We start from the raw sequence: 15,198 nt of genomic DNA on the forward strand, positions 1-15,198 counted from the left end.
ACAAGTACGTTTTATTGCATATAACGATTATCCCATGTCCTTAATGTCATTTATAACATAACCATAGTCACAATATATCAAGAATCACGACTCATCCCAAGCAACTACTCAAAATCTCATTATTCTCATCATTATAACCCATGTTCTATCTCCTTTCATAATCTAAGTCTTTCAACCTCTCAATATCTTAAACAACATGGAATTACCATAAAACTTACCTTGGATAGTGTGAGAATGAGCTTTTGGTGGAAACACTTCACTTGGGCAAAACCCTAGTTCCTCTTCCAAAGATATTTCTTGTCTTGGATGAACCCTAGTGAGTTTCTTGCACTTGATTCTCTTGGATTTATGAGATGAACCTTTGATTTGTCTTGAATTTGTGTTGATGACATTTTTAGAACCCTCTATAACTCTTGAGAGAGATGAAGTAGTGGAAAGAATGAGAAAATAAAAGTGGGAACATGTATTTATACTTGCAACTAAATCAGTCCGTCGGGCATTATGCGGACCACTTATACGGTCCGTATAAGTGTCCATGGTTCACCACCCTGGAAAAAATTGTTGCCGTTTGGTTATGCGGACCCTTATACGGTCCGTATAACATTCCACGGTCCGTGTAAGTGGTCATGTAATTCAAAGCTTTTCCGAAGTTGTCCTCGTCGCTTCGTTTGATCTCCAATCCTTATGGAGCCTTCTTGGCACTTGGTTAACACTTCAATACCAATCTAAGAGTTGTTATAACTCTTCTTCAAAGCATCATTAAATCATCATTAACTCGTTACTAGTAAATCCTTTCCGATACACCTCGTATGTCTTGCCTCCTCTTGGCAAACTTTCTTCTCTTACTTCGAATGTCTTTGAAATCTCATTTAGAATCATCAAATGTTATTTCTAACTTATCAAAACATCGCATACGTCGCGTCCTTCGTCAGTCTATTCACTGTGCATGAACGAAAAATTTTCCGAGGTGTAACATTCTTCTCCCCTTGGGAACATTCGTCCTCGAATGTTAAACTATCCGGGATTCTACTAAAATTTTTCCATTAAGTATTCCTCGAACACTATTCTTGCTTACCTCTCACTCATTTCTTTAATTATCCACTTGGTTTCATTGGCGACGCATAAATACTTGCGAGTTACATAATCGTTCTTGCGTGATTCGTGTACATGCATATCTATACATATACAAGTATCCACATCCGTATCCGTATTCATAATCGTACTCATTTACATATCGTATCCATAGTCATATTCATATACATATCATTTACATAGCATCCCCGACCACGAAGGTTCGGTGTTTCGCGAGTCCGACTATGGCTAGGCTCGGTGATTACATATACTAAAACGCTTTTGTCTATCTGTAGTAACTTATCTCGTCATGCCCTTTTCCTTCCTTTATTTTTCCCCTTGATTATCATATCTTATGTTCTACTATAGAAAACTTTAGGTACCTTTCTTAATTGTCGCTTATAAATCGCAATATCATTAACTATGAGTTTACCGTTAGTGCCTTTGCCTCTGTTCTTGTATAACATCGCCATCCTTTACAATACCCCTTGAGTTATTTGCTCTCTATGTCACGTGGTTCAAGGCCTTCATGAATGATTTCCCGTACAGTCTCAGATGCCTGCTCACTTCGTGTTCGTTTATTTACTAGATATTAAACTCATTTCTGCATGACTCTCACTCTTTGTTTTAGAGTCTATATCTGTCATATCTTAGGGTCCATCGTTTCAATTCTTACACTTGTATTCTCTTTACTCGCTTCCCTCCTTTAAGGGTTTTACTTGTACCATTCTCAAATCAGTTGTCTCTCCTTCAAATCTTGAATTCATATATCCCTTACTATACTACATCTCATTTATGTTGTTTCCCATAATTTATAACTACGATAATTCATGTGGGAGGTCTTAACATACTCATCTTGCAGTTTTGTAATCAAGTAATACAACCGGCATAGCAATCCGAACAAGAATGCATTTTACTTAGCTCATTTGGTAGTTATAAGTCAATGTGTAAATCCGCTCCTATTAACAACTATTTGCCCCATAGGGATGCTTGCAATAGTAGTGGGTATAGTTATCCACACCATCCATATAATGTCACTTTCTCTCTTCTTCGGTGTTCAAGGTTCACTTGTAACGTCATCTTTGTTCTCCAGGACCTAAGTCTCATGCGCAACTAATACCCCTTATGCCTCATACTCTTTTACTCTTATGTTGCACTCAACATTGATTTCATAACCAATCATAATCATACTGCGTTTGTCGTTGGTGATAGCTTTACTCTATCGTTTTATCGTCGTACGGTAAACTCACAACTCATGATCATCTTTTCTTTTCAACTTATTACTTCATATACTCTACTCGTTCTAACTTGGTATGGGATATTCGTAGGAGATGCATCTTCCTTTAATCATAACACGACTACTTCTTAAGCGCGCATACTTTGCGGCGCATTTTCCTTCTCTTTCTAATCCCATTCTTGTTCTTTTACATTCCTTCCTTCTCAATTTATCTTATTTCCTCCCGTTTTATAATCAATCTTTTATTCTTTTACATTCCTTCCTTCTCAATTTATCTTATTTTAGAATATACTACCTTTGTACAATCCATTCTTTGCTTCAAAACTTATTCTGTTTGTTCTGATCATCCCCTCGCATCCTTATTGTGTTGATCCTTTTCTTAACAATCGTCCTATTTCGTTATTCATCTTTCTGTAGTCTTAGCCTTTTACATCCAGCTAAAGATATCACTCATGCTCTCAATTGTACAAATCACAAACTACTACTACTCTTCCATATCACATTTCTCTGATTCCTTTTTCAAGCTTCCTTGCTATCATTCCCGTCATTGCGAAACCTCTATGCTAGATTTTTCTAACAAGATCTTATAAGCTTTCTCATCTACTTCCCCATGGCTCGCTTGCTGGTCTCACACTTGCATTCACTCTTTATTCATATAGAAAATGTCACATCCTTAGTCGTTTCCTCGCTATACTTTGTATTACAGTTCTTGTTACTCTCTCATTATCTCTTGATCATAATCAACGCTATAAAGTGATACTTCTTTACCTCGTTCGCAAGCCTTCCCATAAAATAAAATAAAATAAAATAAACCTTACGAAGTAAGCAAATTCAACCCGTTACCCTTTCTAATCAGCCCTCTTACACTCTACCATATAAGTTTTTTTACCAATGGATTTACATTGATCATACCCCTTCCTCAGTCAAGTTGTTACTTTATTTTGCTAATAGACTTGCCGTATCTTACTTGTACTTATCCGTCCAATCAATACTTCAGTATCACACTCTATTGGAGTTACACTTTCTCTTCCATGTCATGTTTTAGTGCTACCAATCTCTTCAATTTACTCTAGCATTTCTTTTTACCGTATAAATGTCGATCTTATAACTATTGTTACTATCAATTCAATAGTATTTAACTCACCTCGTGTAGTTATTAACAATACTCCTAATTAAATCTCGTCCTACCATTACTTTTTGTACATCATCTTTTCTCGTTAGGACATATCACAAGCTTATATCCTATCTCTTTTAAATTCTAGGAAAATTCCGGCAGAGTTTCCTCTATTTTTTACTATCTCAAAACCTACACGCAGTAAATACCAACAACGCCTCACAGGGCCAATATATATATATATATATATATATATATATATATATATATATATATATATATATGTGTGTGTGTGTGTGTGTGTGTGTGTGTGTGTGTGTGTGTGTGTGTGTGTGTGTGTACGACATATCTCAGCCACACAGGGCTCCCACTTTCAAATAAAAGCACAAAGATGTCGAAACTTACCTCATATATCACGCTTCGAGATGTACCTGATCCTTTAACAATCTGCCCTGTTATCCCTTCCTATTTACTTTCTCTTTCATCCTTCAGCTTTACATTTCAATCATATCTCAACATTTTTACTTAATTCGACGCACATCTTTCGTACCGTCGCTTACCTTTGTTCTGATTCGTTCAATTTGCTGAATTCTCAACTTATAGCTGAACTTATCATCAAGAGACAAATTTAATCAATTCCTCTATCATATGAACACTGACTTACCTCCACGACAATCAATTTATCATCATATGATTACATATTTCGATAACGTAGCCTCAACGAAGGGGCTTGCGTCCATAACTTTCAATGTCATCAATCACTTTGTTCGGTCAATACCGTTCTTCTGCTACAATCAGCGGTTAGTATAAGGAATCTCATTTCCTATGGCTTAGCTCTATCGCACGATATTAGGGATGAAACAAGAGTAACCATCCTAAATGCCTTGTAGCCTCCTGCTTATAGATGTAGTGCGCAATACATCATAAACAAGACTCTACTAGACACGGCTCGTAGACACTTCCTATGACTGAATTGCTCTGATACCACTTTTTTCACGACCTGACTAGGGGCTGTGATGGGTACCCGAGGCTAACCACCGAGCAACACTCATTCCCTTACTTATCATACTCATATAATAAGAAAATCATTTCTTATTTGGAAACATAATTATTTTTCATATATATATATATATATATATATATATATATATATATATATATATATATATATACATAGATATACATAAGCCCTTCGGCTATCCACATAATACATATATACACGTGGAAAATCGTAAGACCATACTACCCACACATACGTATCTACGAGCCTCTAATAGAGTACTAGACATATGGACGGGACAGGACCCCATCGTGACCAAAACATATATGTACATAAAATAGTAAATCAATGGCACCTCCGGAATAATGGAGTGCTTTCAAAACTCTGCTTATCGGCTTCTGTAAATCTGGGTCGCCTCCCTGTCTACCTGTGGGCATGAACACAGCGTCCAAAGAAAATGGACGTCAGTACGAATATTGTACCGAGTATGTAAGGCATGAATCAAATGAACATATTAGAGAAATCATAAAGCATAAGATGCAGACATAACCTGCGTTACTTTTAAGGGTGGATACCTTTCATGCCTATATCATATATAATCACAGTACATGTATCATGATAACGCATACATCATCGTATCATACATGTATCATAATACCGTATCTGCTCATACACATTAATCGTTATCCGCATTCGGCCACGTGGTGGCTCGACAATATCACATACATATTTTTCTGGGCTTTTCCTATATATATCATATACATATCCATACCATATACATATCCATATCATATACAAATTTATATCATATACATACCTGGCCAACTAAGGCTTTAGGGTTACACATACCTGGCCCTACCAAGGCTTTAGGGGTATATCTACCTGGCCCTACCAAGGCTTCAGGGTTATATCTACCTTGCCCTACCAAGGCTTCAGGGTTATATCTACCTGGCCCTACCAAGGCTTCAGGGTTATTCGTACCCAACTGCAGAGGTGAGCACGCGTTACATAAATATATATAAATACATATACATTCTACCCGGCCATATAAGCTGGAGGTCTCATAATAGCCATACACAGGCACCTATATACATAAAAGCCCATAAATATATTTAGCGTCATCACTATTATCATCGTCATCATTATCATCGTCACTATCACATCGTCATTATTATCATCACATATATCTCATAACTTATCATAGAGCATACATTTGAATTTATAGACAATCTTTGAAAACCATATCATATTCGTAGCATGAACTTCGTATAAATATCGTATGATAGACTTTATAATCTCTAACTTAGGATCATCATTACCATCATAGTATCTATGGCATATCTCTTACCTTTATGTTATATGGAACCTCCTATGAACATAGACTCGTAACTTTTCGGAACATTGGTCAGAGGACATGTATTAGAGCTTATAAACATTCTATAACAATGTCAGGGTGACATAAGGTCGAGAACCTCCGATTCCATTATGGAGCATTCATAAGCATTCTGCCTCACCTTGAAGAAATTAGCATATAAGGTGAGTGGATTCAATGAACAACATCAATGGTTCATAATATGGATCATTAGCCTTGTAGAACCATAATAATATAGGCCTTAGAATCTTTAGACTTAGACTCTTCATCATTATTATCGCGTTTGTAACATACCTCTTATCTTATCCCATTTAGCTATTCACGAACATAGACTCTTTGTTTTCCGGAAGGTAAGAAAGTCATGGAGAGGTAAGGAAATAATATCATAGAAATCATATAGGGATCATTAGCTTCGTAGCAATATCATATCATGAACTTTATGACTTCTAGACTTAGATTCAACATCGGTATTGTCATGTTCGTAATGTATCTCTTTTCTTTATCTCATATGAGGCTCCTTATACTCGTAGACTCGTCATTACCGTTATGTAGGAAAATCAAGGAAAGATAGGAGGATTCATGTCATATGAGTCATGCCTTAGAAAGAAAGGACTAGCCTTACATACCTCTTTCGTTTAACAATTTTCATCGCTTGATAGTTCTCCTTCAATGCTCACGTTTCTACCTTCAAGAGAATTCGCATTCACATTAGTTAATCGATTATATGAACGTGCTTACTAAAGCTAGAGAAAATTGGGAAGCATTTCCTTTGTTTATACAACCTTCCCAATATTGTATATCAACTCCCAAACATTTATAATAGCGTTCACAATATCATAACCAACAATCTTCGTTCTTCTACATTACTATCATTTCATAATTCCGCTTCAATTCATCCACAATCATTGTCATAGTATACTAGTACGTTTTCTTGCATATAACGCTTATCCCATGTCCTTAATATCATTTATAACATAACCATAATCACAATATATCAAGAATCATGACTCATCCCAAGCTACTACTCAAAATCTCATTATTCTCATCTTTATAACCCATGTTCAATATCCTTTCATAATCTAAGTCTTTCAACCTCTCAATATCTTAAACAACATGGAATGACCATAAAACTTACCTTGGATAGTATGAGAATGAGATTTTGGTGGAAGCACTTCACTTGGGCAAAACCCTAGTTCCACTTCCAAAGAGATTTCTTGTCTTGGATGAACCCTAGTGAGTTTCTTGCACTTGGTTCTCTTGGATTTATGATATGAACCTTTCATTTGTCTTGAATTTATGTTGATGACATTTTTAGAACCCTTTAGAACACTTGAGAGATATGAAGAAGTGGAAAGATTGAGAAAATAAAAGTGGGAACATGTATTTATACTTGCAACTAAATCAGTCTGTCGGGTATTATACGGACCACTTATACGGTCCGTATAAAATTGTACGGTCCGTATAAGTGTCCGTGGTTCACCACCCTGGAAAAAATTGTTGCTGTTGGGTTATACGGTCCGTGTAAGTGGTCGTGTAATTCACAGCTTTTCCGAAGTTGTCCTCGTCGCTTCGTGTGATCTCCAATCCTTATGGAACTTTCATGGAACTTGTCTAACACTTCAATACCAATCTAAGGGTCTTTATAACTCTTCTTCAAAGCATCATTAAATAGTCATTCACTCGTTACTCGTAAATCCTTTCCGATACACCTCGTATGTCTTGCCTCCTCTTGGCAAACTTTCTTCTCTTACTTCGAATGACTTTGAAATCTCATTTAGAATCACAAAATATTATTTCTAACTTATCAAAACATCGCATACGTCGCGGCCTTCGTCAGTCTATTCACTGTGCATGAATGGAAAATTTTTTGAGGTGTAACACCTTCTCCTCAAAGCAAACTTCCCACCATGAAAGCCTCTAAAGATCTAAAGTGAAATCATAAGGCAAGCATACGGAACTTACCTCCAATGGTCTACCTTGAAAAAAATCTGTCCAAGAGCCTTCCGCCAGACCCCTTTGATAGAAAATGAGCCTCGAATTTGGAAACAAGATATTAAAATAATTTGCTGATTTGAGCGATCCTTCCCCTGTGGAGGGAGGATTGCTTAGGTGACCTCGCTTTTGGCGAACAAATGATTCGCTGATTTGGGTTCACTTAAATTGATTTTTTTTCGCTGAGGCGGCCTAGACTACCTTGCAGGGTCGCTGACGTGGCTCGCTGACCGCTGGCGCGAAGTACTGCAATAATGAATCGTAAGTGTATTTAAATTTTCCACCCTTACCCATAAATCCCATGCGTAGAGGCCATGGTGCAAACCCGAACTAGGGTATTTTTGGAGAAAGATAAAGAGAGTTCGTAACGACCAAACAGGTTGTTACAATGCCAATAAGAAATAAATTGAGGATATTTTTGTCTTTTCAGGATGTACCTAAGAAACGTGTCCTTAAAGTTTCATTTGGTTTGAAACTCAATAGCCACATATAAAGAAACATGGCCGCGTATTCTTTCTCTTAATTTTCCACGGATTTTGCTGAGGACCGAAGTTCTAGCTTTTGAGTAGTTGTAATTGCTTTGCGTGGCATCTTCTTTCTGTTAACTGCTTCGAGGTTCTATGGCATTACAGATTTTGTGGCAAGTATGTTCGCTTCGATCAAGATTTTGTTAACATGTACTAAGATTGTCTTAAAATATGTTAATTGAATTTTTACCAATATTTGGGCAAGCTAATTTTTATTACTGATTCTTTGTATTAATTGATATTTGTGCTTATGCATTTACATTTAGACCACTATTCTAATCTAATAATTTTCTAATCAATGATTGATTTGTAATTTACAGATGGACTTAAGGACTTGGGATCTATCCTCTTTCTCTTGATCAATGTGTGGTTGCACATCATATATGAATTTCATAAGTGGTGACTGAAGTCTCTTGATGATTAATACCCAGTATCCATGGCATATCTATGTTTCTTTTCGGAGGAAGAAAATATAAGTTTAAAGTGGTTTAGTTGTGTATTGAACTAAAGAAATTTAAGAATTCCTCCTTTTTGTTCTAATGTCGTTACGAAGCAATTGTGTTTCCAATTTAACTTGCGAATTGCAACCTTTGTTTGTGGATCTCCCCTATTGGTCAATATGCATTTGTAATGCTCAATTCTAAGCATATAGATATTTAATCATATTCTAATAGACACTTTGTAAATGCATTCGGGATTTCAATTTACTTGATTCAACTTTCAATATTCTAAGCATTGCACTCATCGTATCCTTAAGATTAAGGGTTTAAATCTTACTTTCATTGAGATTCCATATATCTATACTCTATCTCGAAAGTTATGGGTTTAGATGAACCCATAACTAGGATGTTACATTTGCCGCCTCTATTTCTAAGACACCTATTAGTGTTATGAGGAACGATAAATGCAAAAAAGGGGATCATTTTTCGAGAGCTAAAACTAGAATTGTAGTACTACTGTACATGTTTCTCTTAATGTAGCATGAGTGTTTTTCTATTGGTGCTGCAAAAAGTTAAGACTTTCAAAATTTTAACATACAATGTGCTTTTATCATTTTTATTTTGAGTTCTTAAACTGATATGAATTAGTATAAGGATTACATGTATGACTCTTTTCTGTCTTCTTAACAAACAAGCAGGGTTCTTTAAAAAACATAAAACTGATAAAAATTTGGGTTAGTCTCACAGCTAGTACTAGAATAAACGCCACATTTATTAGTACTCAAATCATTCCTAATAGGAGTAAATTTGTCATTATGGCACATCTCCTAACCGACATTCTTTTACTAATATCTATTTTAATAAATTTTAATTACTTCTTTCCCATTTTCTTCATGTTTTCAACCCCCCCCCCCCCCCCCCCCCCCCGCCCAATACCTGAATTAAAATGACTATATAAAGGTCATTATAAATTTAATTATTCTTTCAGTTATAGTTTTATGAAATTATGAATTTCTCTATATTCTTTCAATTACACTAAAATCAGTATACAAGCATCAGGACTTGTACATCACTATATAAACAGACATACCCATATCCAAACTTTGTGCACTACAATGTAGCATAAATAAGTTTATTGTTAAGATGAATGAGGTCAAAAGACCGAGCCATTAGCAATCCAAGGTCAATGTCTAATTTCGATCCATCATATCATAAAATATAAATTGTTCTTCCTTGTAGAAAAATAGGAACCATCATATCATAATATATAATTAGCTCTTCTCTGTTAGAAAAATAGGAAGACATAATTGAAGAATAAATGCTTTGACGTGATACCACTATCCTTAAAGACATATTGCCCATATATTCGTTAGAGGGTTGCAACCAATTCTCTTCTCGACTCAACTATTACAACTTAGGAAATTTGAGTTGTTGCACTGTAGATAGACTAACACTAAGTTAAGCTAAACATGAATTCCTTATGAACTTAAGGGGAGTATTTGATAGCTTAAAGTGCGTACTACAAGATTTTGAAGCCACATGACTCAGTGGAACTAAATTCGTCGAAAGAAGTGAAATGTAAGTTGTGTTTGGGAAGGTTTCGCATCAATCGAGCTAATGTTTATTTAGAAATATCTTGAGAAGGATATATAGGGCTCCTTAGATGGTTAATGAGGTGTTATACAGGTGCCAAGAAGGTTTCAAAAGAATTGGAAGTCAAATGAATCAGCGAGAGCAAGTTTGAAAAAAAATGGGTTGCACGACCACTTATACGGTTCGTATAATGGTCAGTATAACCATTCCAGAGAGGAGTTATCTCATGGTGGGATTATACGATCATTTATACGGACCGTATAAAATTATACGGACTGTATAAGTGGCCGTATAATCGGGTTGGGTCACCTTTTTTCTCTTTTGATATATAGATGAACCTTGTTCTTATTTTCCATTTACCACATTTTCCCCAAGTCTTTAAAGCTCTAGAACCTTCCCCCTATCATACTAACTCAAACCCAATAGAAATCAAATATTTATTAGCAAGTATCAAGAGAATCATGTGTGGTGAGACTCACTAGGGTTTGTAGAATTCAAGATTTGGTTGTTGAACAACTTGGATGAGGGAAGAAAGTAGAAGATGAGTCTCAAATATGGATTTATTGATATTTTTGAGTCGTAAATTAACTTGACTCATGATTCTTAGTATGCTATGAGTATAATCTTCTTGAGGGGGGCACTAATGATGTTGAGGAAGTATTGGATGGAAGTGGATATGGTGTTGTGTTGTAGCTATTGTTATGAATGACCTTAAAAAAGAGTTTTGAGGATTGGATAATGCTTAACATGAAAGAAGCCTCTTGATTATGATATTATGGATGTTGCTATTCATGTTTGGGAGTTTTCTATTATATGGAGAAAGTAAATGAAACAAAGAAAATGCTACCCAAATTCCGTTAGCCCTTAGTTTATTTAGTTTAAATTTAATCATGCTTTCAATGACCTAACCTTAGAACGAATCCTCTTGAATGTAGAGTCGCGAGCTTGGAAGGAGAGGGTTTAGTCGTTAAGAAGACAAAGGTATGTTAAGGCTAGTTCCTTTCTATCAAAGGCATGATTCCTATGTTATGATTCTATCTGTATTTTCCATAACCTCCTTATGCCCAAAAGCTAGAAGTTCATGATTCTTAAAAGCTTCTTATGATACCAAAGATGAGATGTTTTCCATGTTGAACATCACGATGATGATCTTAATGCTAGCAATTCTAAAGCTTATGGTTTTGATGCTATTGTGATATTATTGAGTTATTTGATGAATTCCTTGATTTCATTCATTGTTGTTGATCTCACCTTATGAATTGTTCCTTCAGGCTGAGATATAGCGGTGATGATTCCATAAGATAATCAGAGGTTACCGACCTTACATCACTCCGACAGAACAGTAGCTTTTAATTGGGCTCTTATGCATGCTTATTTTTATGTATGATTACACCGGGCCTAATTGGCTGGGCAGACACCACTACGGTGGGCGTAGTGGGCGGCATGAGATGATTACCCCAGACGCGGGAGGCCCGGATGCGGGCTAATGATGATTACACCGTACCCATCTGGTCGGGCAGTTTATTTATGGCATGTTATGATGTTGTTTTAAAAGTAAAAGTTAGCATGCATGGCTCTGCCATAAGAGTCTGTCAATTACAGGTTATCCCTTTATCTCATGTTTCTTTATTATGTTATTATTCATGCCTCGCATACTCAGTACATTGTTCGTGCTGACGTCCTTTCTTTTATGGACGTTGCCTTCATGTCTGCAGGTGGACTGGGAGAGGGTCCCAATCCCTAGCAGCTTTATCAGCAGTATACAGGAGCACTCCACTACTCCGGAGTTGCAGTTTATTGGTATATTCTTTTGTATTTATATTTGGGGCATGGCGGGGTCCTGTCCCGTCCTTATGATTTTCAGTACTCCCGTTAGAGGCTTGTAGACATGTGTGGATATTAGATATTTCATGACCTTATTAGTGTATATTCTGTATATCATTTTATATCCTTGCTAGCTTGTTCATATATATGTTTGAGGTGGAATCAAAAAATGCTTCGTACCGATTTTAATTTTTGAGAATGGCATTTATTCAAGTCGAGTTATTTGATAATCAGAGAAATGGTCCACTGAGATAGATTGGAAGAAGTATGACTAGTGGTGCTCGGTTGGCTAGCTCCGGATACTCATCATGGCCCCTGGATGGGTCATGACAAAAGTGATATTAGAACAGTTCCGTCCCAGGGTGTGTCTATGAGTCGTGTCCGGTAAAGTCTTATTTATGGGTGTGAAGCATGCCATACTTATGAACAAGAGGTTCCGGGGTATTTAGGAATAATGATCGTTGTTGTTCTTCATAGATCGTGCGATAGAGCCATACTATAAGATTTCTCCTTTTCCTAATTGTGTGATATGATTTCAGCGATTCCTATGTAGGGGAAAGCAACAGCTGCCCAGAAGGGCAAGACAGCAGCAGGAAGGCAGACCGAACGGGAGCCACCGGTAAATATTGAGGAGGGTGAGTCGCATAATGAGGCTCCATCTTGGACCTCTAACACTCTGCCTATTTTCGAGTCAAAGTTGGATGAAGACCCATAAGGCTTTATAGATAAGATGATGAGAACGTGGAGGATAATACATGATTCTGATACTGAGTCAGTGGAGTTGGCTTCCTATAGACTGCGGGATGTTGCCGTTCTTTGGTACAATAATTAGATATCTTCGAGAAGGGAAAATTTTCCTCCCCTGGTATGGCAGGAGTTTGTAGATGCTTTCATCCGTCATTATTTGCCACCCGAGGTCTGACGGGCCAGAGCTAACATGTTTTTAAATTTAAGGCAAGGAAATATGAGTGCTTTGGAGTATAGTCTCCGCTTCAATTCATTGGCTAGGTATGCTCCGGCCGTGGTAGCTGATATGGGAGATCGGCTGCATCGGTTTGTGAGTGGCTTGTGGCCACATTTGATTAAAGACTGCTTGACAACTTCACTCCAGGAAGAGATGGATATTTCTCGTATTCAAGCTCATGCTCAGAATTTGGAGGAGCAACGGCAGCCACACAGAGGGGAGCGTGATTCTGACAGAGGGCATAGTAAGAGAGCTAGATCTGCAGGTGCTAGCAGTGAGTAAAGAGGGGGTCAGAGGCAACAATATTCCACGTATTCAAGCTAATCCGTGGCTAGTGCATCTCCTAAATTTGTGGGCAGGAGATTTGACCACACTATTTATTCTGGACCGGGTCAGAGCTCAAGTGTTTTAAGTTCCCAGTTTAGAGGCGATCCTAGTCAGAGGAGACCACCTGTACCATGGTGCAGTCAGTGCGGTAGATTATATGCGGGTCATAATCGTTGAGGCTCAGATGCTTGTTATTTGTATGGTTAGACTAGGCATATAATTCGTGATTGTCCATCGATGAATGGTAGAGGTGGGACCCAGCCCATAGGATCAGTAGCCGACTCTTCTTCATCTGTGCGCCCTGTGGGGCAAGGCTCATAGGCATCACCAGTTCATGGTAGGGGAAGAGGGGGAGCATCCAGTTCAAGTGGCCCTCATCCTCATATTTATGCATTGGCCGGGCGATTGGATCTCGAGTCCTCCCCTGATGTTGTCACAGGTATATTATCAGTATTCTCTTATGATGTTTAGGCATTTATTGATCCTGGCTCTACCTTGTCGTATATTACTCCTTATATTGCTGATCGTATTAGGGTGAAACTCGAGCCAATCAAACCTTTTGAAGTGTCTACTCCTAGTTGTGACCCGGTAACAACTAGATGAGTATATAGAAACTGTGTGGTTGTGATGTGTGATCGTCATACTGGAGCTGATTCGATCGAGCTGGAAATGTTAGATTTCGATGTTATTATGGGCATGAATTGGCTAGCCTCTTGCTATGCTAATATGGATTGTAGAATAAGAATAGTTCGATTCCAATTTCTAGGAGAACTAGTGCTTGAATGGAAAGGTAACACAGCATCCCCAAGAGGTAGGTTTACTTCCTATCTCAAAGCGAGGAAGATGATTGCTAAGGGCTACATTTATCATTTTGTCCGGGTTCATGACACTGAAGCAAAACCGCCAACTCTTCAATCCGTTAGGGTGGTAAATGTGTTTTCGGATATGTTTCCAGATGAGCTTCCAGGTCTTCCACCAGAACGGGAGATTGATTTTACTATTGATGTGCTGCCAGATACCAAACCCATATCTATTCCTCCTTACAGAATGGCTCCTGCAGAATTGAAAGAGCTAAAGGCACAACTGAAGGATTTGCTCGAGAAAGGATTTATTAGGCCCAGTTCATCGCCATCGGGAGCACCTGTCTTATTCGTAAGAAAGAAAGATGGTTCCTTGTGAATGTGCATTGACTATAGGCAGTTGAACAAGGTGACAATAAAGAATAAGTATCCGCTTCCAAGAATCGATGATTGTTTGATCAATTGCAGGGTGCTAATTTCTTTTCAAAGATAGATCTGAGATCAGGATATCACCGAGTGAGAGTTAGAGAAGAAAACATTCCCAAAACGTCTTTCAGAACTAGATATGGTCATTATGAATTTCGGATAATGTCATTTGGATTGACTAACGCCTCAGCAGTATTCATGAATTTGATGAATAATGTGTTCAGGCCTTTCCTAGATTTATTTATAATCGTGTTCATCGATGACATTCTGGTATACTCTCGATCAGAAGCAAAGCATGCAGATTATTTACGTACTGTCCTTGGAATTCTTCAGACTTGAGAGTTATATGCCAAGTTTTCAAAATGCGAGTTCTAGATGAATTCTGTAACTTTCCTGGGCCATATCTTCTCAGCTGACGGCATTCGGGTAGATACTCAGAAAATTGTGGCTGTGAAGACTTGGCCAAGGCCTACAACACCTAAAGAGGTCCGTAGCTTTCTGGGATTAGCAT

The sequence above is a fragment of the Lycium barbarum genome, chromosome 10, assembly GCF_019175385.1.
Source record: "Lycium barbarum isolate Lr01 chromosome 10, ASM1917538v2, whole genome shotgun sequence".
Classification (NCBI taxonomy): domain Eukaryota; kingdom Viridiplantae; phylum Streptophyta; class Magnoliopsida; order Solanales; family Solanaceae; genus Lycium; species Lycium barbarum.